Here is a 25,158-nt window from a genome sequence, read left to right as displayed (position 1 = left end):
GGTTCTGTACTATGGAGGGCTCAGCCTGCCTTCAGACTCCCATCTTTGCCTATTATGTGGTTTGTTGCCAACAAGGTCCCTTCATCCCACCAATAAAATATCTTAGGAGTCCCTCTGCAAACTTGGTGGACATTAGCATTGAAATGGTGTGTGCGCACCACATCATGTGATCAATTATGCAGGGCGGGACTTACCTGCTCCCCCATATTTTATTCAAGTTTGCACCCCTGAATCCAGCAGTGTGGATGAAGACACAAGAGACAATTTCCAAACTATACAGCAGATGGTTGAGGCTTTCTAAATTTTTAAAGCCATCGGTGCTTCTGCACAGCAGTTTATTGTAGACTAGTGTGCTGCTCTTGCATATGGGCGTTGTGTGCTTCCCACACCATGCCATCCTCATCAAACTGTTACCCCATATTTCCCCATTTAAAGAAGAAAAGAAGATAAGAGAAATCAAGGCATATGCCACCACAGTCAAAGGAAGATTCCTTTTTTAAAAAAATAATATTTATTGCTTTTCCAACAATTTAAACACTACAAAAAACAACAAAAGAAAAAGAATGGACAATACAATACAATGCAAAAACACTACATAACACTAACACTAACACAAAACACTAACACATTAAACTAACAAAACAAAACAAAAGCAATTTAAAACACATCAAATAATTTCAATATATTTAATTCACTTATTTCAACAACCTCCTCACACCTCCCTTTTTGTATTCCACTTCTATTAATTGTTTCAGCAATTCCTTTCCATCTTCCTCTGTTTTCTATCCTATAGTTATCTTAACATTCTAACCTTATTTTTTCCTTTAATATTCTATTAATCTATTTATACTTAATTCCTTATAACATTTCTACTAAAGCCATATAACTTCATTCCAACATTCTTCTTCTAACATTCATTAATTTTACAATATTTCTGTAAATAGTATTTAAACTTTTTCCAGTCTTCTTCCACCGACTCTTCTCCCTGGTCTCGGATTCTTCAAAGGAAGATTCCTGTAGAAGTAGCTGTGAATGATAGTTTAGAATCACAAGGACTTGTAGTGGGGATGGTGTATCTTGTCATGAATGAAACCTTAGTCACTATCCAAATGGTGCCTGTGCTAATCACACTATCACATTATACACAGCAATATTGTTGGTGATGGTGGAGCTATCTAAAAAGCTATCTAAACCAGCAACCCCTCAAATTGTGCTCAGTTCCATGCAACAGCAGTGCAGCCTGGGATCTGTCTCCCTTCTTGAATAATAATAATAATAATAATAATAATAATAATAATAATAATAATAATAATATTCCCTTCTTGAATAATAATATTCCCTTCTTGAATAATAATAATAATAATAATAATTTATTATTTATACCCCGCCCATCTGGCTGGGCTTCCCCAGCCACTCTGGGCGGCTTCCAAAATAATATTAAACTACTATAATACATCAAATGGGTTCAGTTATGCTTTCATTTCTCACAAAATGATCCTGTGTACGAGCCTCCCCAGACTCTAATGTGCCCATGAAGTAAAAAATCCGACAACAATATTGGTTGCACAGATGTCAAGTGCAGGTGTTAAAATAGTTTATTACAGTGTAATGACAAAGTGAATGAAAGTTTGTGCAGAAGTTAAGCTCAGTGAATTGTGCCTTGAGTAATCCATAACCATGTTATACGCTGCAATCTAATGCCCTTCTTTGTAAATCTGGACCACATTGTAATCCGTTTCTCATTAAGAGCATTTCATGTTGGTTTATGAATCACTTTCTGCAATGCCTAAGTGCACTTTAACACACTTCATCTCTAGTCTGTAATTTACTACTTTTAAGAGCATCATGGCTAGAACTCAGAGCTGCTCCTGGGCATCCAAGAAGTAAAAATTAATTCTGACTATATCTGCTGTTCCGAATATATCTGCTGTTACATCAGAATAGTGGAATGTTCCAGGACAGCCCAATTCAGCATTCTCAGGGACCAAGCTGTTCTACAGATTATTGTCCATAGTTCAGGAGTATATTTTGCTGAACCAGCTGATACTCATGAGTGATCATAAGAAGAACTGGATCATACCAAAAACCTATCTAGTCTAGCAACCTGTTTCTCCCAGCAACCAACCAGTTGCATATGCGAAGCCCACAAGCAGGATGTGAGGGCAATAGCCCTCTCCCACTGTTTTACTCCAGCAGCTGGCATTTGGAGGCATGGTGGATTCATAGTAAAATTGGCTCCATCTCTTATTATTTATTTAAAAGACTTCAGACCCACTTTTCAGGGCACACAGCCTTCATAAGGTAGCTTGCAAGATTTTGAAATATATGAAAATTCAGTTGCAGCAATTTAGCCAAACAAAGACTTGTATAAATATGTCTTCAGTATGTTGTTGATGATGATGATAATGACTAGCAGTGATCCACAGACATCATCTACTTCATAAATCAAAGACTAGCAGTGATGAGGCCATATTTATCTTCCTATTTGATTTCCCCTTCTCTAACAGAAGCTGAACTGCAAACATTCTTATGTTTGTTTAGTTAGCAGTTTGATTTTTTGTGTGACTATCCCCTGCCTTCCTACCAATTTACGGAATTAGTACGAAAGACTTCACTACAGCAAGCATGATGAAATAGCATTTTCACATACGTTTGTTGTTATCACTGACATTTGCTGTTTTTACTCGTTAAGATATCTGACATGTAAAGAAAGAAACTGATCATACATGTGGAGTTAATGAACATAGAATCATAGAGTTGGAAGGGACCTTGAGGATCATGTAGTCCAATCCCCTGCAATGCAGGAATCTGCAGCTGGGATCGAACCTGCAACCTTGGTGTTATCAGCACCATGCGCTAACAAACCGAGCTATCCAGTTATGATAGTCATAAAAGATGGGATTCATCTAATGAACTCCATCAGTGGAAGCCCTATGCAAGGGCTTGCACTAGTACAATGGGGCTTTCTCTACTCTCCTCCCCTTGAGCTCCCCAAAATTCATTGGGGAGGCTAAGGGGGATTGTTCTGTCTGGCAAACTGATATACTTGTGCAGCCAAAACATTTGTAATAGTGCCACACTGAATTCCAACCAAAGGCTTTTCGATATTTAATAGCAGACATAAACTTGGCACATTTAATGCCCGAAGTACGTTGGGGCAATTTTTTACTCATTTTCTTCACAATAGCTCTTCGGTCAGTGTTCCCATTTTACACATGACACAAAGAAGCCAAGTGGTAGTCTCTTGCCCAGAATAACATGGTTAGGGTGGAATTTGTCCTAATGTGTTCATGGTAGTCCAAAATCTCTTTAATCTCCCCAAAATCTTTGTCTTGAATGTCTTTAAATTCTTGTGGCCAGCTAGCGAGAGTTTCATGTCAAATGGTGCTATAAACTGGATTGTGTTGCTAATCTACTCCTTCTGATATTGCATGTAATAGAATACTATACTGGCCTTTTTTCCAATTCCCAGAAAAACTAAAATTGAAAATTGTATACATTTAGCATGTGTTGACAACATTTTTATTGCCTCCCCACCAAAAAAACCTCTATGTTCTATATCTTATGCAACATTATAGCACATGGTAAGTGATAAATCATTGCATGATTAAGTATTGAAGGCTCTGGAATGTGTATACGCATCTCATCTACGTTGTCTATAATGCATACATCATATACTTAAACGAAGCAGCTTAATATAGGATTTCACTATAGTTATTATTCTTTCCAAAATGGCAACAGTGATTGCTTATACTTTATTAGAGTCCCGAGTTAGAAAGTAGATATAATTCAAGGCCTGTTAGAATTAATATGATACCCCTCCCCTTATTTTCATAGTCTGAAGGCCAAATCTTTGGAGGAATAAATTTCACTAAAAGGTAAAGGTAAAGGACCCCTGGACAGTTAAGTCCAGTCAAAGGCAACTATGGGGTTGTGGCGCTCATCTTGCTTTCAGGCCAAGGGAGCCAGCATTTGTCCACAGACAGCTTTCCAGGTCATGTGGCCAGCATGACTAAACCGCTTCTGGTGCAATGGAACACTGTGATGGAAACCAGAACGCATGGAAACGCCATTTGCCTTCCCACCACGGCAGTACTTATGTATCTACTTGCATTGGCATACTTTCAAACTGCTAGGTTGGCTGGAGCTGGGACAGAGCAACGGGAACTCATCCCATCATGGGGATTCGAACCACTGACCTTCTGATCGGCAAGCCCAAGAGACTCAGTGGTTTAGACCACAGCGCCACCTGCATCCCTAGCACTGTATCACCACTGTGGCTGAGTACACACCATATATTTCAACCACATTTTCCCTCTCAAGTTGGTTAAGGGTGCTGAGATTGTAGCACTATGAGAAGCAAACTACAGTTCCCAGGATTCAGGGGAGCGAGGTGCTTTAAATGTATGGTGTGCACACAGCCTGTATGAGTTGTAAAGAACAAAGGACAGTAAAGGACAGGGTGGAGAAAGCATTTCTTTCCTCTCTCTTCTATTTGATTAATTCCATTCATTCCAGGTGCCATAAGAAAGCTGCAGAGATAGTGCAGGATAGTGCGCACCCCAGAAATGATCTCTTTCAGCTTCTGCCTTCTGGAAGAAGGTACAGGGTTATAAAGACTAGGACTAGCCACCTGAGAAACAGTTTCTATCCAAATGTGATTTTGGTTTTAAACGCAGTGTAAGGTAGTCTTTATGTGGGTATATTGTATTCAATTATGGGGTATCAGAGTTTTTAGGGGCTGACCAGTCTGGGATAGCTGGGATAGCAGGCTTGTGGGTTTTTGAATGTCTGGTGTAGATTTTTTTCAATTTCGTTGTTCTGTATGGGACAATGACAAGATTATCGTATCACAATCTTTCAAGGTTGTAGCCATTTGTCTAACCTGTGATATGATTTGGAATGCTAATTTCAGGTAGCCTTTTCAGGAATCTCTGACATAGTGAATTCAGCAGAAGGGAAGGTGAGATTTTTTGGGGGGGTGTATCCAAATTTTGGCCTTGAAAGACCAAAGTCTGCCCTTGGGACATGTCTTTCTCTTCTGTTCCCATTCTTGCCTGGAGGTGATCTCATAAAGGAATCTGCATAAGACTGTGAAAGAGAAGAGACTTGGCAGTCCGGGAACTGAGTCTGAACAACATGCAGTGCTATTGCTAGTTGTCTTCTGTGTTTCTAGGCTAAATAATTATTCCACATAAACATTATGTTGGTAAAATGGAGGACTGACCGAAGTTTAAAAACAATAAAGTTCGGGTGACAGTCCAGTGCAGGATCTAATTTTGCGCTCACATGTGTCTGATGAAAGAAGCAGCACAACACAGTCAGGATGAATGAATTATAGTTACTGAAGATCCCTGCCTGATTAACTACAGAGGATGGATGGTATGTAATGTAAGGGGTATGTGGACATACATCGAACAAAGACAATAAAAATAAATAGTGAACAGCTGCCTCTTTTGTTAAGCTTGGATGATCCTGAAAGCTTCCCGAGCCTGGGATCCTGCTAAAAATATAGTATATGATCATGTGAGATAGATACACAGAAAAACACATTAATGAATCAGTGTAAGCTAATTTATATGGGAAGGGAACATTCTCAAATCCAGACCAATATGTTAAATAAAGAGAGTCAGGAGTGGACGAATAAGCTGCATCCTTGGCAATATATATTAAGGAGTTGAGCAAGATGTAAATAAAACTGAGGTTATACCACGTGGTACCATTCAGAGATGATTGCCGAAACATTCTGAAGCATAGGTGGGGAATATTTCCCCCCTGGTTGTCTGCTTCCTTTGGGGGAAAGTGGTGAGAGTATGCATACCAGCAACAGGCAAGGCCAAAGCATGCATATTGTCATAGGATGGTGGGGTTGGTCCAAGCCTGTGGTTTTATATCTGTAAGATTCTACAGAAAATGAGGCTGCTAAAGTGGTCAGACCAGTCCCTTTGTTAAGTTGATGACTCTAGCTAACTCGGTTAATTTACCCCTTTGCATGAATGAAGAGCACAAGTGACTGGTTTCCACGGAACTACAAGATGGAGATACTTTCAGAAGGAGCTAAAAGGGGCAGGCTCCTCTTTGTTTGGCTGGAGGCGATGGCATCAGTAAATGTGGGAGAGCAATAGACTTAGACCAGTCTTGTTTGGAACCAGAAGGCACAGCAGCTTGACCTGTTCTCTGTGCTGTGTCCAAATCTATGCTTTGGGTGCACTCCTAGAAATCTAGTATGGGAGGAAGATCTGTTGGAGTGTTGATGCTGTGAGCTCTTCCATTTTATGCTCAGCCTGTTTTTATGTACAGTCAACATATCTCAAAGACACAACCATCTTCTGTGATCTTCACTATGAGAAAGCCAATCCAAGGTATGTGGTGGCACCTCTGAAGCTTCTCACTGCTGGGAGATTGGCATGTGAATAAGAATCCAATCACTGCTTTTTTCAGCTGGAACTCACTCAACAACTTGGGGTGCGTGTTCCCCCTAAAAAAGGGTCAACAAGTTCCAGCATCTTTTTCTAGAAAAAAAAAGGCCCTGAATCCACTTATTTAGTTCTATTTAACATGCAGCATTTAAAATATGTCATCTTCCCATGGTATCTTAAAACAAATAAAAACAACCCAAACCCATATCAAAGATCAAACAACATTTCATTTATTCTAATCCATGTCTGACCTCTCAACAAAAATTGAGCCCCCTACCCCCTTACACAATGTCACTAAAAGCAGTCATGAATAAATATGTTTTTAGAGCATGCTTAAATGACAGCAAGAAGGAGGCTGATTGTATCTCTCAGGGTTGGAAGTTCCACAACTGTGGGGCCACTACAGAAAAGGTCCTGTCCCCACATTCACTCACACTTAAATGCATACAAACACACATCATTTAAAATGTAAAGAGATTCCTAAGTTGATGTAGTAAAAGCAAATTCTCCTATTTACTAAAATTTCTACTGATGAGAAAATCACAGGGAGGAAAGGTCACGTGCATTCCCCAACATCAGGAGCCAAGAACTGCTTTGACCGCTAATTTGCATTGAAACCCACAGGGTTTTGATGGAAATCGCAATTACATTGATCCCCATTGTCTCCTGATATTCACCAGTCTAGAATGTTGGAACCCTATCCAAGACAAGATTTAAAGACTCACTATATATCAAACAGAGCGAGATTCTTGGCTACTTGAACAGGGACATCAGAGAAGAGATATGCCAAATAATTCCCTCAAGATTAAAGACTCAGAATGTTCTGAAAAAATAATAACTATAATGGTCCAGGATGTCAACACTATATATTTCATTGAGGATTTCATTTTAAGAACCATTTTGGAATTAAATTTTGCACATTTCCAGCAAGATAATTATTCTAAAGTCTTGTGCACACTTCTCCCTTGAGTAACATGATTTAGAATAAATTGCTGCAAATATGGGATTGCTGAAGAATTTCAGTTATCCTGCTAGTAATGGGAATTGTAGGCGCGTAAGCTAGAGAATGCCATTTCAAGCCAAAGGATGCCCATGTTGTTATTACAGCAACAATTAAGGACACTTCAGGCACCAATATGCCAAAACACCACATGAAAGCACAAGAATGGTTTAAAAGATGATCACATTTGTTCTGGCTAGCAATACGCAAGGGGGTGGGGGGAAGAGAACCATTCCAAGCTGGATGTTTCAGTGAGCCTAGGCAGATGAAGTAGCTCTGCTGGCTTCGTGCCACACAGATGTTTATGAATGAATCTTTCAAAATGTGGGATTTGGCTTTAAATAGCTATAGAATAAAATAACCCCAAATTGGTCTGTGCTGGAGAGATACTATGAAAATAGAGAAAAAGGTTTTCCCACTGTCTGGTCTCACTATTGCTGTGCAATGTTGTGTGCAATGCTTGATCATTTGTTTTGTCTAGGGCTGCAGCATTAGTCTTCTGCTAGTCTTGATCATTTCCTGGGCCAACCGATGCATCTTATGGATTTTCATTAAAAGGCATTCTTTAAAAAAAGATATCTGACAGTGTTTGAAAATGTACTTGTTGCCTCAGCTCCCAAAACTAAAGGTTTCGTTCCAACAGATGATTTAAAATAAAACTATGTGTGAAAAGGTCATTGGGATCCCTGTTTCAGAGTTCCACAGGTTATTCATACGGGCCAAAGACTTGCTCAAGTCAACTTCATACATAGATGGTACCTTACCACCATCTGCCTTCATCACATTAGCCAATGAGTGTCTTCCTTGTGCTTGAGGAGACACTAAGGAGAACGGTCTCTGAAATGCACATGGTGGACTTGTTAAGATATTCTGGGAACCAGTTTCTGAGATTATATCACACACTGTTCACCATGTTAATCTGTACAGTCAACCCAAGAATTGATCCACAAGGATGTTGTTTCTGGCATTGTCTAAAAAGTTAATGTGTCAGAGTGAACTGGCAAGAGGTATGGAGGGCAAGATCCCATCTCTGAAATGTGGGTTCTGTTAATCTTTTCCATAGAGGTTGTTATATCTGTGGCCCTACAGATGTTGTTGGATTCCAACTCCCATCACCCCAGAGAGCATAGCCAATGGTCAAGGATGATGGAAATTGTAGTCCAACAATGCCAGCAGGGCAAAAGGTTCCTCATCCCTGTTTTTCACCAACAAAGGTGGGAGGCAAGAATTCATCCTCCTTCATCTCAGTTTTCCTCTTGGAAAGGCAGCTCTTCTTGCCTTGTGATAGTAGCTGTAATCTGCTTCATGTTTTATGGGATTATGGCTTTATTTATGTGTGCTATATGCTCTTGTATCCACCTTTGTATTTTGTTCTTGGCTTTTTTCATCTTGCAATGTATGTACTCCTACTTCAATAAAATAAAATTTAAAACAAAAGAAAGATCATCCAAATTGGCAAGGAAGTGTAACAATGCATGGAAATTCACCCTCTTGAGCACATGAGAATTCTACTATCTGCATGTGATCATTTATACTTCTCCATCACAATATGTGTAACTGGGAAGCCCTTTGATATCTCATTTAAACAAGTCAAATAAACTGTTTTATGAGCCGCTCCTTACAATAAAATCAGCCGGAAATATAACACTATCATTTACATACTGACAAAGCACAGACAGAATTTACAATGTACAAGTCAAATAAAGCAAGGATAAGCAGGTAGGTGGTCAATGATTGTCACAATGCATGAAAAGTTTTCTAAATGACACCTGCCAACCAGCCCTGGAATCTGCAGCAGGTTAAATTAAATGGTTTGGGCAATTTTTTGAACTGCATGATTCAGATATCAATCTGTTTGTGGAATGAGGGAAGAATCTGCAAAGTCTCCCAAAGGGATTCAAGCTACAGTGTCAGCCAGCAAACTAAACACCTCAGCAGCAAATATAACCTAATACTGTTATAATAATAATAATAATAATAATAATAATAATAATAATTTATTATTTGTGCCCTGCCCATCTGGCTGGGTTTCACCAGCCACTCTGGGACGCTTCCAAAAGAGATTAAAAATACATTAAAACCTTGATGCTTGATGACAGAAGTCAGCAAGGGGTGTGTATTGCAAGGAAAGGGAATCTATCATGCATGTAGATCTTGAACACTGCTTCTTGCTTGGGAACTTATCCTATTTTATGGTTCCTGGAAAGCCATCTAAGGGGCCATGGCATGCATTAGCTCTCCCTCTCCAAGGTTAGATTGAGATATCAGGTAAGATAAACTCTTACCACCACCACAGCAACTTCCAGAGCCCTGGTCCTACCAATGTTGAAGCTCTGAAGTCAGTAGAGTCAAGAAGGTGGAATGTTAGGGGTGTGTTGGCAATACTGTGGAGGATCAGGGCAAGCTTAGATCTGACAGATCCAATACCTTCCCAGTTTCCCAACACCCATACACCCTGGAGCTGGCAGAAGACAATCTCATTTATTTCCCTTTCAGGAAAAAAGGATGGAAGAGCACAAAGCACTCCTCCATCCTCATTTCCACCCTGCTGGCAAGAGCCCAGCAGGTTGTTAGACATGAATGACCCACCTGCATGCCTTTCCCCATTCTAGGGTTGCAGCTGAAGTGAACCAAAGATGTACCGTATGAGCACATATGTCATGTTGTCCAGATGTTGTTTGACTACAACTCCCATCAGCTTCAACCAGCATGGCTGATATTCAGAGCTGTGATCTGGCAACAACGGGAGGGCACCACATTGGCTACCCAACTCTAGCCCATTATTGTCCCCAATGGGTAAGAGTTCTTCAAAGTCTTAGGCAGATTTCTTCTCCAGGTGTGCTACCTAAGATCCCTTACTAGAGATGCCAGGGATTTAAAACAAACTTCGGTACGGAAAACACATGCTCTGCCACTCAGCTATAGCTCTTTTCTCATAAAGGCAGTGGCCCTTGTTGTTTCTCAACATGAGGGGAAGGTAGGAGATGGCCCTCATGGGTGAAACCTGGAGGAAAGAATATTGCAATGCCACAACAGATTATGAATTTCTGCACTGGGGCTCAGTTCTGGTGGAACTATGAATGACTCTTGCCTGTGCCTTCCAGAGGGTGGAATTCAGTGTGGAACTAAGGAGATGGTTCCCTCAGAGCAATCATGTCTGCTTGCCCAACAGAACATTCTACTATCACCCTCCCACCTGTACTGTTCTGGGAGTTCTTCTGACCCTCCATGGCAGATTTGGGGGAGGCATGCCCCCCCATTGCACTAGTGAGAGTCCTTGCAATGGTTTCTGCTAGTGGAACAAGTTTGTTGCATTCAGCCCAGTGTCCCAACTTTTGCGCAAACTGAGAGTACACAACCCACTCCCCTTAACTCTTCAAAATGATTCTGGCATGGACCTTCTTTTTTGTGCACTTCTTTGGTCCTCACTAGAACAAAGCACTCTTCAGACTACTTTGTGGCATTACAGGGGTTCTGGGATACACCTCTGAGGTCCAGAAACAGCACAAGAACAGATGCTGCTTCTGATCTGGGAGACACTGAGCACACAAACTGATACTCAGAGCAGGGAACCAGCATTTGGTTCTGTCCTGTATCAGTTGATACCTCAGTAATGAGCATTCTGTTCTGCTAGGCGTATACACAGAGCTTCTTTCACTGCAGTAGATCAGGATTAACCAAAGTGGTGCACTCCAGGTATTGATGTACTCCAGATGCCATCACCCTCAGCCAACATGGCTGATGAGCAGGTATGATGGGAGTTGGAGTCAACAACATCTGGCGGGCATCCACAATAGATAATGATAATTGCGCCTGCTCCTAGCCAGCATTATGGATGGACGCGTGCCGAGTCTTCTGGTTTTCTTTCACAACACCACAATAATTCTAATAATTCAAGAATTTCTATTGCTTCTTCCTTTCCTTTTTAATCCTCCCGCTCCTGAGTTGGTTTGCTTGAAGAAATATTCTGCTTTGCATGGCACACGGGAGCATTTTCACACAAATTAATTTCGCACTTCATATTCATAATTATTTTTTTACAAAGACAGAATGCTGTGATCATAATTAGGGTGGCTTCCTCTTGACCAGCAAGAAACATCTGTGGGAACACTGGAGCTTGCGGAGGTGGATTGGTTGAGATGAAGCTGGTTAGAAACAACAAACATTTCCCATACCATGTGAATGTATTCCCCCCCCCCAAGGTGATCTGGAAAGAAAACCTAAATGGGCCTTTTGCTGCAGAACTCAAGTGAGTTTATTTCGTTTGCTAAAAATCTTCCCATCGGTGTCCCTTGCAAACTGTATTTACAGTGTCTTATAAAGCAGACAAATTTGCCTTGCCCTCTACTTTCCTTTCACACAAGTGTTTGGATTTGTTGGAAATGGTGAGTAACCAATTAAATAATAATTAAAATACAGATAGGATGTTTTGACAGCATCGTCTTTATCATATTGCTGTTATTTATGTAGCACCATCTATGTCACAAATGGGGAGCATTTTCAGCAAGAGGGCCACAGTCCCTCCTGGGAAACCTTCTAGGGCCACCTGCCAGCATGGAAGGGGCCAGAAGCAAAAGTGGGTGGAGCAACAAATGCAAAATTCAGCTGTGTACAGTTTGCCACTTCCTCCATTCATGCAAGCAAGCAGGAGGCATTAGCAGAGGACAAGGACACATTCCTACTCTACAATTCCATGATTCCAGCCAGACAAAAACCATTGAAGTAGGGTAGAAAGCAGGGCCAGGGAGGGTTGTGGCCTCAGGAGAGCTTCAAAGGCTGCATTTCATCAATGCTCACCATGCTTGATCTGTGTACATTGCACTTTGCAAAGCACAGGTATGATAGCTCCCTGCCCCAGAGGTCTTACAGTCCAAAATCGACATGGGAAAACAGCAGAGGAAGGGAGGAATGAAGTCATGAATAGACAAGAAGATGACTTCCATTAGATGTACTTTGGCTTGGTTACAATAGGGATTAGGGAGTGAATCCAAAGGCTTCCCAGAAAAAGGCGAGTTTAAAGGCAGCTTATTAAGTTTCTGACCATGTGACTTGGATGAAGACTCCTCTCCAGATTTATTTATTTTTTTAATTCAGATTTTATTCCCAGCGCTAAGTCTGATCCAGGTGTTTCACAATAACCTCTCCCCATGCATTGTGTAAGACAGCCTTGCTGCAGGAGGATTGCCCACTAGTCTTTTAGGGGTTTTTTAGGAGGGTCAAATAAATTTAGGAATAGCATGTGTACATAAAAAATGGTGGTGGGCTTCTGCAGGGCAGAGGGTGCTTTTCTAGGAGATTATCAGTTGTTTGCCACGTTCCAGGATAGTTGGTTTTTTTTCATTATTGGCCATGCTGGCTGGGGCCTGGAGTCCAACAACATCTGGAGAGTGGCAGGTTTCCCCATCCCTGGTCTACACTGAGTGGTAGTTTCTCTCCATGGTGCTAGACAGGAACCTTTCTCATCCCTACCTGGAGATGCAAGGGATTGAACCTGGGGCATTCAATATTCAAGACACAAGCTCCTCTATCTAGATGGCCCCTCCACAAAACCTAGAGATTATTTGCCTTAGACTGTGGCCCACAGCTTTACCAGGTGGAGCAGTAAGGTAAAGGTAAAGAGACCCCTGACCATTAGGTCCAGTCATGGCTGACTCTGGGGTTGCGGCGCTCATCTCGCTTTATTGGCCGAGGGAGCTGGTGTACAACTTCCAGGTCATGTGGCCAGCAGGGCTATGCAGCTTCTGGCGAACCAGAGCAGCGCACGGAAACGCTGTTTACCTTCCCGCCAGAGTGGTACCTATTGATCTACTTGCACTTTGACGTGCTTTCGAATGGCTAGGTTTGCAGGAGCAGGGACCGAGCAATGGGAGCTCACCCCATCGCAGGGATTCGAACCGCTGACCTTCTGATCAGCAAGCCCTAGGCTCTGTGGTTTAACCCACAGCGCCACCCGCATCCCGGTAGACAACCCTAAAAACAGAATAGGGGGTATGTATAGCTTTCACTTTGTACTAAGTATACTTATGATTATCATAGTTTAAGTCTGTCCGACCCACAAACATTGGGCCTTTGAAAATTCAGCTTTGTCCAGCAGTGCACACTTTCCAGGACACTGGATCTGTCCCACTGACCTTTGGCAAGGCACTTTTCATCTCTTGCCTTCCCATTCACACCTCCTTTCCCCCTCTGTATGCCTTGGCCTGCTTTTGAAATGGAAGGACAGCAAGAAAACAATCCCCATTGACTATTCAAAGGCTGGCAGAAGACCAACCATCCCACCCATGCCATAGCCTCTCGCTAGCGCAAAAATGTTGGTTATGCTGCTTCAAATGCTCACTCGGGTAGCAGCCAGGATTTTCACATGGGAGAGGGCTCTGTGTACCTCTCTCCAATGTGAACATAGCGTTGTGTCCAATCTGCACCACCTCCCTGCTTTATTGAAAGAGAACCACCATGTGAACTGAATATTTACAGCCATGGGAATCACATGCGGTGTACCTCCACACGGCAGGAGAGGTTGGAGACTCCACTCCTTGCAACACGCGAAGGCTTTTGCCGCACAGGCAGGAACTTAGCAGACATTATCTGCATGGGAGAAGAGCGTAGGCATCAACAGACTATGCAAAGACGCTTGAAGCCTGGGGGAGTGTTTGTACTGGGCTTTTATCTCTGGCTGGTGTCAATGGAAACATCTGAAAGATTCGATTGAGGCACCCTCATCCTTTGTCCACTGTGGAGTTTGGCTTTTCCCCAGCTGGACTCAGCAACTCTCAATGTGCAAATAGACTCCCCTCCCTCTCCCCAAACTTGTGCAGGTGCACAAATGGCCCGCACATGCAACATTAAAGCTGTCGTTAGATTTGCTTCTAATTTTTTTTGGCCGTACTCAACCCGACAACCAAGCTACTTCCCTATAGCTCAGCATGTGTGTTATCAAGATGAATGTTCCTTACTCTTCTACTGAAGGGGGGGGGCCTTTCGACTGCCAAACAAATCTTCAGGGAGATTATATTTCAGAAACAGGCAACAAAAAAAGGAGGAGCAAACTTCTGAACTACTTTGTCTGGCTGCCTTTCCTCTCTCATCTGGTTTCATCTAAAGAGAAATCTTGCCCAGCTGCAAAGGACGTGGAGTTAGAGTGACAGCCTGTGGCAAAACAGAAGAATTTCAGTACCTTAATCCTATCGATTTTCATTTGCTTTTGATCTTCTTCATTCTTCCTGCTTGTCAGGAAAGATAAAGAGACTGGAGTTTGGGGCTAACTCCACACACTGCTGCACGGAAAGCTCTTCTTAAGCAATGGCGGGGGTAGAAGGGGTGTTGCTTCCATTCCCCTCATACCGTTCCATAAGGAAACACACTGTGTGTCAGGACCCAGGCCTGTCCTGAGCCTGGGGGCCATCAAGCAGAGATCCAGCCTGTGTACCACACACAGATCAGAGGCTGATGGAAAGAATGGCATGCTGACCAGAAGGACCTGGATAGGCCTTAATAGAATTGCTGGCATGGCCTTCAATGGGTTGCCATACCAGGCATACAGACCATTCCCCATACACATTCAGGAAGAAAGCTCTAGCCTTCCTGCACTCATACAGAGTTCTCAGCGGTGGTGGCTTTCAGAAATTCAGGCTATGTGCCACCCTAGTTATTTTTGCTATCTAGGATAATATCCACACAATGCAATTAAACCACAAAGATCACTGGGAACCGTACTTTACCCTTCAAAGAGCTACAATTCCCACCACCTTTAAACTATATATCCCAGGAATTGGTTTTTTGGGTTTTTTTAGGAGGTCATGTGTTTTAAATATATGATGCAGATATGACCTATGATAAGATCCTGTTGAAACATTGGTAGGCCTGACCACCACTCCACCTCACTTCACCATCAAAGGCTTCAAGTCAGACTTGCTATGTGGTCTGAACAAACCAGACATGTTCTCAGTTAATCTGCTGTCTCCCTTGCTTGTACCCTTCATACTACCCAGGAGTCAGGATACGCTGTGGTTTAAACCACTGAGCCTCTTGGGCTTGCTGATCGGAAGGTCAGGAATTCGAATCCATGCAACGGGTGAGCTCCCGTTGCTCTGTCCCAGCTTCTGCCAACCTAGCAGATTGAAAGAATACCAGTACAAGCAGTAGCAGGAAGGTAAACAGCGTTTCCATGCACTCTGACACTCATCACGGTGTTCCGTTGCACAAGAAACGGCTTAGTCATGCTGGCTACATGACCTGGAAAGCTGTCTGTGGACAAACGCCAGCTCCTTCATCCTGAAGCGAGATGAGTACTGCACCCCATAGTCACCTTTGACGGGACTTAACCATCCAGGGGTCCTTTACCTACCTTTTACTTTTACCCTAGTGGTCATCAGGTTCAGAAAAATCATAAGAATCTAGGCTTCCTTTTGTGTATGAGCACTTTAAAAAATCAAGTTTCTATCTGGCCAATAGGGTGTTGTGTAGCTCTGTTGCTCAAATGATGGCTCACAAACTCCCTATTTTTCCAGCTTATGAAACTTCTGTTTCTTCAGTTACTATCACTAGCATTTGCCAGCTCTTGGGTCCAGAAATATATAGAACATTTATGAAAGAGCATTATAATAGCAAGCACTTCCCACTTTTTCAAGTGAGTATTTAAGACAGGGATGGAGAATCTGTGGCACTCCAACTGTTGTTGGACTCCAACATCAAAAATCCTCATCCCGCATGGCCAATGGCCAAGGATGTTGGGAGATGTAGTCTGACATGTCGAGAGCCACAGATTTCCAATGCCTGATAGAAGTGGTGGGGTGGTGACACTGTGCTAATGATTGCAAGACAAATTCAAGTTGATTAATCCAAAATGGACAAGCCATGGAGAAAGGTTCCATCAACATGCAAGGGGAAATGGTGGAAGAAGGAATCTTATCACAGTGTAACCATCTTGCTCATTCAGGAAAAGAGCAAATCATGTAGGCATGAAAGGTTAACATACCTGTATTATCTTGAGCAGCCCTCCCTCAGCCTGGTGTCTTCCAGATGTGTTGAACTAAATGGCTGGAGTTGATGGAAACCAAAGTACAAAACATCCGGAGGGCATCAGATTGGGGAAGACTGATGTAGCGTATATACTCTGCAGTTTACCAATGGCAGGAAGGCAGATTTTTCCACGACTTGTCACTGATTTTGAAATCATACCACGGGAATAATTCCAAAGAACTTAATTTGAAAATAATAATAATGGGCTTTTGCAAATTGTCTCTTTGATGCTTTACCAAGGTAGGCAGAGCAGCCTGTTCTTCCAGCCCGTTTTTCTTTGCAGTGCTTCATTTCTGTATAGCGCTTTATGGTGGCAGAGGGCCTATAGGATATTAAAGCCATTCCTGAGCAGAGTTCTTCCAGTTGGCCAGGCAACCATCCACTATCTCACCACCAAGGCAGCAAACTTTGCTCTTATAATAACAACATGCTGGCAGTTTTTCATTCCTGAAATGTCTGTGCAAGGTTGGGTTTTTCCTTTTCTTCTCCCAGTCGTGAGCAGGAGAACTAAAAAGGAGTGGGGGGGGCATCTATATTCTCTCTAAATTCTGCCTGAATTAATAAAATAAATCTTCTTCTTTTTTAGTGCTAAATGAGTCACAGATGGGCCTGCCTTTTTGCAGGTTGCAGAAATTGCCCATTACAGTTCCTTTAATTTATCAGGGGCAGGGGAGAAAAATAAGATGCCCCCTTGCTCCTATGCAGTAATAACCAGAACCAGTCTATCGGGCTGTCTAATTTGCTCTAAATATGTAATGATAGTTGCAGTGAGGAATATGTGACCTATCTGGAAGTCACTAACAGAGAGAATGGTGGATAGCTTTTTATAAAACCAGGTTTAATAAAAAAAAGTGTTATATTAAGTATGGTTGCTGGTGTATTTAAGCATATGGTTTCCATATCAGGAGCAAAGATGGCAAACACATGGTTTACCTTTTGACTAACCTTTCTTACAGTCTGTGCTCCTTGCTATGGGCTGTGGGGGTGTGTGTTCTTTTTTCTGATTAAATGTGTGCATGGTTTTAAATAATAGAGAAGATGTCCAAAGGATGTTAAGCCTAAAAACGCTTTATCAAAATCAATATCAGGCTCACAACATCACATCTTCTTCCTTCTTTCCTATTTATGGCTGAAATTTAAGCTATATATCTGGATGGAAGCTTATTACGCTGCTGTTTGTATGATTTACCCCCAACCAAAAGTGCAGGAAACAGTCCCTGTTTTTAAAGAAAAAGGTATAAAAATCTCTCAGCCATAGCAGCCATATTTGACATTGGTGTTGTAGCAGCAATGCTGACATCTTACTGGTCCACTGTTTGGTCCAAGGGGCTTGATTTAGGCCCCAGGCAATTTTTTTCTGCTCCCCACCCCCCTGCAAGACTCCACTAAGCTGACTAGTAGAGAAGGGGCAATAACCACATATCTCAGCTGATCAGCACATTCACCGGGTAGCTGGAAGTAAGTTGGAAGGGTAAGGGAGATGTGTCACTCAGACGTCTTCCTAACCACTGCTGCAGAATGTCCACAACATTGACTATGTCAAATTTCAACCTACCTTGTCATCTGTGATCAGATTTGCCAAAAATACTTGGGAGCTGCATCTTGGGATTAATTGCTGAAAAACTGGAGTAGAAGTTCTGGGAGGAGGATGAGATTCCTTAAATATGCTGGAGATCCAGAAGAGTCTCTTGTCATGTTTGGCCTTGTGCTGGCGTCAGTGGCATTGGCACACAATGGCACACCGGGCATGGATGTGCATCAGTAAGGGAATAACAGAGACTACAGAATAAGAAACCAGTTGTCCAGAAGGCACCTGCAAAAATCAACCAGTAGCTTCAAATTCATTATAGACTCCAGAACCAATAGAATTCAAAGCAATGTGTTGGGTGGAACAGGCTTGCCCCCTCTCATATGATTGTCACTATGCAAGGGAAGTGAACCTCAAAATAGTGTTCATGTTATTTCTGATTGATTGATTTCACTTATATGCTGAGATATCTTTATCTATCTATCTATCTATCTATCTATCTATCTATCTATCTATCTATCTCTCTATCTATCTATCTATCTATCTATCTTTCCAATATACCCCCAATAATAGCCAAATTGTAACAATAACAATTAATTCCCAAATTGTACAATTATCAAAATGTCAACCAACTTCCAATTAATACATTTTAGTTAAAGTGGCTCCCCGCATGGTGGTTTGGGTGCATTTCCGATTTTTTATCACTACATTCCATAATCTTAATTAATGTCAGTTACTTTTCAGTTTTAATAATAATCTACATAATTAATGCTTTCCATTCGTGATGTTACAATATATGAATGTATAAAGCTTCAAGTGAGAAACTCAAACTATTATCTTTATTCTGCCCTGCATGTGAAAACTGTTATGTCTTTGGAGATTCCTTCTGTCCATTTATGGTGTTGTCTCTTTCACTTCCCAGCTGTTGTTTTCTCCCATCGTGGCTTGTGGAGGAACCGAATCTTGAAGTTTCTCAGAGGTCTTATCTCTCCAACCCTTGCTTCAATGTCTCCGAACAGGTGACCGTCTGCTAGAAACCATTCTGTCTCACTAGTAAAACATACCGGAGATCTTTGCCATTTCCTCCTCTGCTTAGAAAAAGGTGGGCAGTTTTCAAATGCGCTGAAGATTGAATACTCCTTTCCAATTCCCAGAATCTCTCCAGCGTTCTTATCACAGCCTCCAAATTCTTTTCCTTCCAAGTAGAGATTTATGGCTTAATTAAATTTTATCTTAGATTACATTCCGTCAGTAGCACACACAAATCTCAGTCTCTTTTTCCTTGTCTGTTGTTTTTAAACGGAGGTGAGGGGAATTACTCTGTCTTTCTAACATAGTCATACTTGAGCTTCCTCTCCCCCTCCTTTCTTTATTTTAGATCACACACAGTTTCCATTTTTGCTAGTTAATATCAATATTGCTCCAATGTCCCTTCCTCACTTGTAAATATCTTTTTATGTTATATTCTGGAGAGGGTTGCCTAATCATAAATATATAAAAACAGCTTAGAATAAACAAACTGTGGGCTTCCCTCTCCCCAGCCGACTCTCATGCCAAATAAAATCTTATTTCAATTCAAACCTTTGATCTATGTAGCTGGTATATTGCACAGTATGTTGTTGCATCCCTTGCCCATCACACACAAGTACTTTAAAGCCAATTAAAGATCCAATTAAACGGAGAACTTCTGTTTCTTAATGGCAGTGTAGGAGGGTTTTCGCCAGGTGAAGTGCTTTTGCACTCCACACCTTCCTGCCTCCCATATTCCATGCTGGCGTGAGAGCCAGGTACTGAGACGAACTGCGAGTGAAGCCCATTGCCCCCCATCCCTGGGGGGTATTTGCAAGGCTGATTTACCCTCCGCCATGCTTGTTTTTTGTTCACAGACAATCTCCCGCTGTCGCGGGGGCTGCCTCCATTAAGGCAGGCAGGACCGGAAGCCTAGAAGCTGCTTTTACACAATGAGCTATGTGGCTTATAGCAAACATTCAAAACATTACAAAAGAGAACACTGGAAATGCAAATATACGGGACATGCCAGTAAATTTAAAACAACAAAAATCAACAATTTAGCAAACACAGAATAAATTCAAAATTATAAAGAAAAAACACCAATCTAGGCTTATGTACATAAATACAAAGCAAAAAATGAAAGTTAACTGACTATAAAGTATCTTGTACTGGTTTTGCTGCGTTCCAAGGAGCCTTGTTTAAACACAGTCGAATTAGGGAGGTTTTGTTTTGATAAATCACAGAATTCTTTCACCTTCACCTTACAGTGCTCAGCTCATTTGGTTATTTGTTTGCAAGCTGAACATGGGGAGACAATGAGTGATGACACCCCTAGTGTGAACTTTACAGGAAGAAGGAGAGCTAAATGCTGACACTTGTTACACTCTCCTTGGTAGTTGCTGGTCTGCAGCAGTGAGTTATAAATCTATTGGTCCTGCTGCTTTTTCGTCACTTGCCTGATCCTGTGCCCTTCTTTTCATGTGTTGTAATTACTAACATCTGCTTTCTGATCCTGGGCTGTGTGGAATTTGCAAAGGCACTTTCTATTCAGAACAATGGCAACAGCTGTTTCATTTAGCCTTGGGCCAGCGCTTCCTGTTCGGTCTACAGCTGTCCTCCTGCATCCAATTTATGTGGCAGAGTTTCTCTCTCCCTCTCTCTTTCTTACTATTATTAACACATTCAAAAATTTACATTGACTGCATTCTGCACTTGAGCATGGCAGACAACAAAATAAATAACCTAGACTATGCTAGGTGAGTAATGTTTACGGTGGATTACTGGCAGAGGGTTGTAGCAGCCTATACACAAGCCTATACATTTCTCCTCAGAAGTACGGTAAGCCTAATTATGTTCAATGGAGCTTGCTCCAAGGTAAGTGTGCAAGGAAGGATTGCAGACTAAAGAATTTGATTGTTCAAAAATTTGAAGCTGCATATATCTGTCCTTTTAGGAATGCATTTTCAAGCATAAATGATTTAATATGTAATTTAGCAGATTCTGTTCAAATGCTGAAAGCATAATGAACACCAAGGAATTCTGGCAACACACAAAATTAGACAAAATAATCCCTAGAATAACTTCCACTCTTATCACCTGGTTCAGGTGAACAAGCTGTAGGGATTAGGACTCTTTCTCCTCCCACAAGAGGGAGATTAAAATAGGAAGAAGAAAATGCAAACTAACCACAGTTTCCTGTGACACCTGCACTTGGAAACTTTAATATTTTTAAACTGTGGAATAATGAGAGTGAGCCAGGATCAAACTATGGTCTTAGATTCTGGTTTGCTCTCAGTTTTGTGCTGTGCCAAAAAAGTTATTCTGCATTCCCTACACAGACACCCATCCTTTTATCAATTTATGAGAGGGGAAAACTGCATGCAAAAATGATCCAATGAGTGATGAAATTCTAATTTGAGGGCTACAAGAGTTTTTGTTGCCAATGAAATTTGTTTTCCACTGGTCTGCATTCGGCAGCCTTCCTGAAAACACTATGACTCCCTAGACTAAGATTTATTGTAAGCAAAAACAGTAAGTGGCTTTGCCTACAAGGTGCTATTTATTGTTGTTGTTTTTAAGTTCTGATCTCACAACTGCAGAGAAGGAGGAGAGGAGTGGGAGCACAAGCCTGAAATCCAGTGCAACTTATTTTTACAGAAGGAAACTGTGGTTTGCTCTTCCATCTGAGCCAGACAAGTGATTCCATTCCGCCACTGACAACCATCCAGCTCCAAAGGTGATGAAGCTGGAACGATCCAGAAGATAAGATACCCTTCCCTAGTCATATTACCTAAATAACACATCTGTTGAAGGTGTGGTGCTTAACAGCTGTAATATCCTGACATTTTAGAGCTTGAGTAAACATGGGAAGCCCTGAACACAACATATTAAACTGAAAGGTTTATTGTTCATCAATCTCCATCCAAGCCTGGTTGCTGTGCCAATTTCAGGCTGTCACACCAATCTGCCTCCCCCACCTTCTGCCCTGGCTGCTGTGCATTGCAAGGTTGCAGATGTGCTACTAGGTCTGTTACTCCATACAGCCCCACCGGTGCACCCCTATGTTGTTAAGTGAAACAAGATTAGAAATAAAGGCCAACAACTGCTTTTTGCTTCATCCGGCTCCTGTGTCTTTAACAGGGTTGCTAACTTCTACTGGATGCCACTGCCTTTTTTTGCCTGGAACAGCTGGTTCCTTGGGTGACATCAGCAAAGGTTCGGGTTGATTCCCATGCCCCACCATCACCCCAGCTGAATCCTGCACATTGTATGGTTTTAAAGGGAACCAGAGTGGGTCCAGCTGGTAGTTTTCAGGTCAACTGGCGAATCCTTTCAAAGTTGAAATAGGAAAAGAGGAATTCAGAAGATAAAAGCACTTACCGTCACACTGTTGCTCCCTAAATCTCCCTCCTGTTTTTCCCTTAAAGGCTTCCCTGTTCCTTCAAAAGTTGCCCATCAGAAATCCAGGTGCTGCAATTTTCCCCTCTTCCACCCCATGCCTCTCAAATGATTTTTACTCCAGTGATCTCTTCTTCCTGTATCTTTTCACACTTGACCTACTTGAAGTATAAACTCTTTAAGGCTGAGGCCTGGTTTGTCAGTGCTTTTATATCAATCCATCACTCATTTTCTGTTCCTTACACAGCTACTCTTTTAATTTCCAACCATCCTGCTCTGCTCGAGTCATTCTAGCTCCACCCAATATTCCATTCAACGCCCACCCGCTTTAACCACCTCCCACAACAGGTTCATATTGTACTGAGCATGTGTGCAAGGAACACTGTTATGAAATCCCATTGACCAGCAGTGGCCACAAAATCGCCTTTTTCATCAAAAACTACAAGCATGTTACACTGCTATTAGACAAAAAGCACATACTAGACATTCCACTTCAGCTAACACAACAAAATGTTTCTCAAAAGACACAGTACAAATGGAGAACTCTTTCCCACAAAGCCAACCTATCAAAGTCTATGGAACAAAAATGCACACCACGAGTCAGCATGCCAGAGTCTCCTGCTAAGTATTCAACTCATTCCAAATATTCCATTTCTTATCCTTTCTACTCCTAAATTTTCTACAGCAAAGCTTCCAATCAGTCTGTTGAATCATTTTCTAACCATACACTGTGTAACCTATTCCCCCTGTCCCCGATTTCTCATTGTAATGATGTGATGTGATTCAGCCAATAGTGATTATGATGACTTTGACGGTTAATTCGTCCAGATTAAAAGTCACAGATCATCATGGAATTGAGGATCCCTGTGTGTGTGTGCGCGCACGCGCATGCACAGGGGAGGGAGAGAGTGAGAGAGTGTCATAAAGTTGTTAAATGTGTGTTACAGGTTAACTAATCTATATGAAGTGGCTTTGAGAAAGCACTCCAAGAGCACTAGCCTGAAAATTCAACCTGAGAGTCTGATTGTGAAAACAGAGCCTAGCAATCTGGATACTTAATCTAGTTCAAAAGAGTATGTTTGAGAGAACTGGGTCACATCTAGTGTTAGTTCTACTCAGGGTTGAGCCATTGAAATGACTAACTTAGGTACATTCTAAGTTACACGACTAACTTGGGTGCATTCACTTTGATAGGTCTTCTCTGAATATAACTTAGCAGGAGGGAAAACCATAGTTCTAGGATCCTGAATTTCTTTATTATCCCATCAGTGCTTTCAATGATTTTATTGTTGGCTCATTACATTTTAATCTGTGCTGTTTTGCATATCATTTTGGTATTTGTTGCATTAATTTTCTCAGGAGGATTTGTACTTAAAAGGTAGCATCATCATATTTAGCAGATGAAAATAGTAAATAATCTAATATTTTCTGTTTCCACATTGTGGGTGGTAGCTATGAACTCAGCAGTCCATCATGGATTTCTTGATCTATGGCTGTGATTTCTAGATATGTGATTTCTATGATCATGAAGATGGAGCAATTCCTGTGTGGTTTGGCCCCAAATTGGGCAAATGATATGAAAGTGAAATACTTTGCAGGGGGGGGTAAAAAGAAAAAAGAAAGAAACTAAAAACTGAATCAAGGGCTGTGTCCAATGCTAATCCCACTTAGAGTGGACCCATCAAAATTAATAAGCATAGGTCCATTACTTTCAATGAGTCTACTCTGAGTAAAGCTTAACTACAATCCCAAGAATTGTTTGGCAGGCATGAAATGACCATTAAGAGCCTCTTTTCCTTCCAGCTGGAAGGCAGAAAGTGACAACTGGAGAGCCGACAAATGGGAGATGTTTGCTTTGGTCCACTTCTGCTGATTGGAGGGAGCAGCTGGGACCTTTTCACATGGCAAGGAATTCTAACAGTTAATGATAGAAATTAGTCCCACTTTTTAAATGTTCTAGTGTTTACTGAGCTTATTCCTACATTAATTCCTGTTGATGATAGATCAGATCTTGCCCTGTTCCCTTAAAAGGTTTGCCTGCTAGTTAAGCCTTCTCTATGGCTTTTCCTTAAGACTCTGATGATTGGCAATGTTTCCATGCCCTTGAGTTTGCACATGAATTATGGAGAGGAAGGAAGGGAGAAGCAAAGCATCCAACCAAGATCCTCTTTCTCCCCGCCGCCCCGCCACATAGTCACACGGCATTTAGTTCCCAGAGTAAAAGCTACAAATAGTAACCCGTGTGGTAGAGTGTGCAAGCAGGGTCCACTGTCAGAAACTGTGTAAAGGGGCAGGGAACAATTGAAGAACAATCAGAACATCAATATAGGTAAAAAGCTATGTTTAAAGATATCAACAGTGCAATCCTATGTATGTCTTCTCAGAGGTAAATTCAGCTGTGCTCAATAGGAATTACTCCTAGTTATGAGTATATAGTATTACAGTTTCAATTGATCAGGGAATAAATGGAAAGTAGAGGGATGCGGGTGGCGGTGTGGTCTAAATCACAGAGCCTAGGGCTTGCCGATCAGAAGGTCGTGGTTCGAATCCCCGCGACAGGGTGAGCTCCCGTTGCTCGGTCCCTGCTCCTGCCAACCTAGCAGTTCGAAAGCACGTCAAAGTGCAAGTAGATAAATAGTCACCGCTCCAGCGGGAAGGTAAACGGTGTTTCCGTGCGCTGCTCTGGTTCACCAGAAGCGGCTTAGTCATGCTGGCCACATGACCCGGAAGCTGTACGCCGGCTCCCTTGGCCAATAAAGCGAGATGAGCGCCGCAACGCCAGA

The 25,158-nt window shown here is 41.9% G+C and overlaps 1 long non-coding RNA gene across 1 annotated transcript in view; it reads left to right on the top strand.

Moving 5' to 3' along the window:
• The window catches only part of LOC309532448, a 51,833-nt gene that overhangs the window by 16,126 nt on the left and 10,549 nt on the right, over positions 1-25,158 (top strand). Inside the window, exon 2 of the long non-coding RNA XR_014219859.1 lies at positions 18,888-18,984. This is a non-coding gene — a long non-coding RNA (uncharacterized lncRNA). The remainder of the gene's footprint in view (positions 1-18,887; positions 18,985-25,158) is intronic.

The sequence above is a fragment of the Podarcis vaucheri genome (genome assembly GCF_965113315.1).
Source record: "Podarcis vaucheri genome assembly, chromosome: 5".
Taxonomy (NCBI): domain Eukaryota; kingdom Metazoa; phylum Chordata; class Lepidosauria; order Squamata; family Lacertidae; genus Podarcis; species Podarcis vaucheri.
The sequence above is the reverse complement of the archived record's forward strand: the minus strand, read 5'-3'. Positions and strand labels throughout refer to the sequence as shown.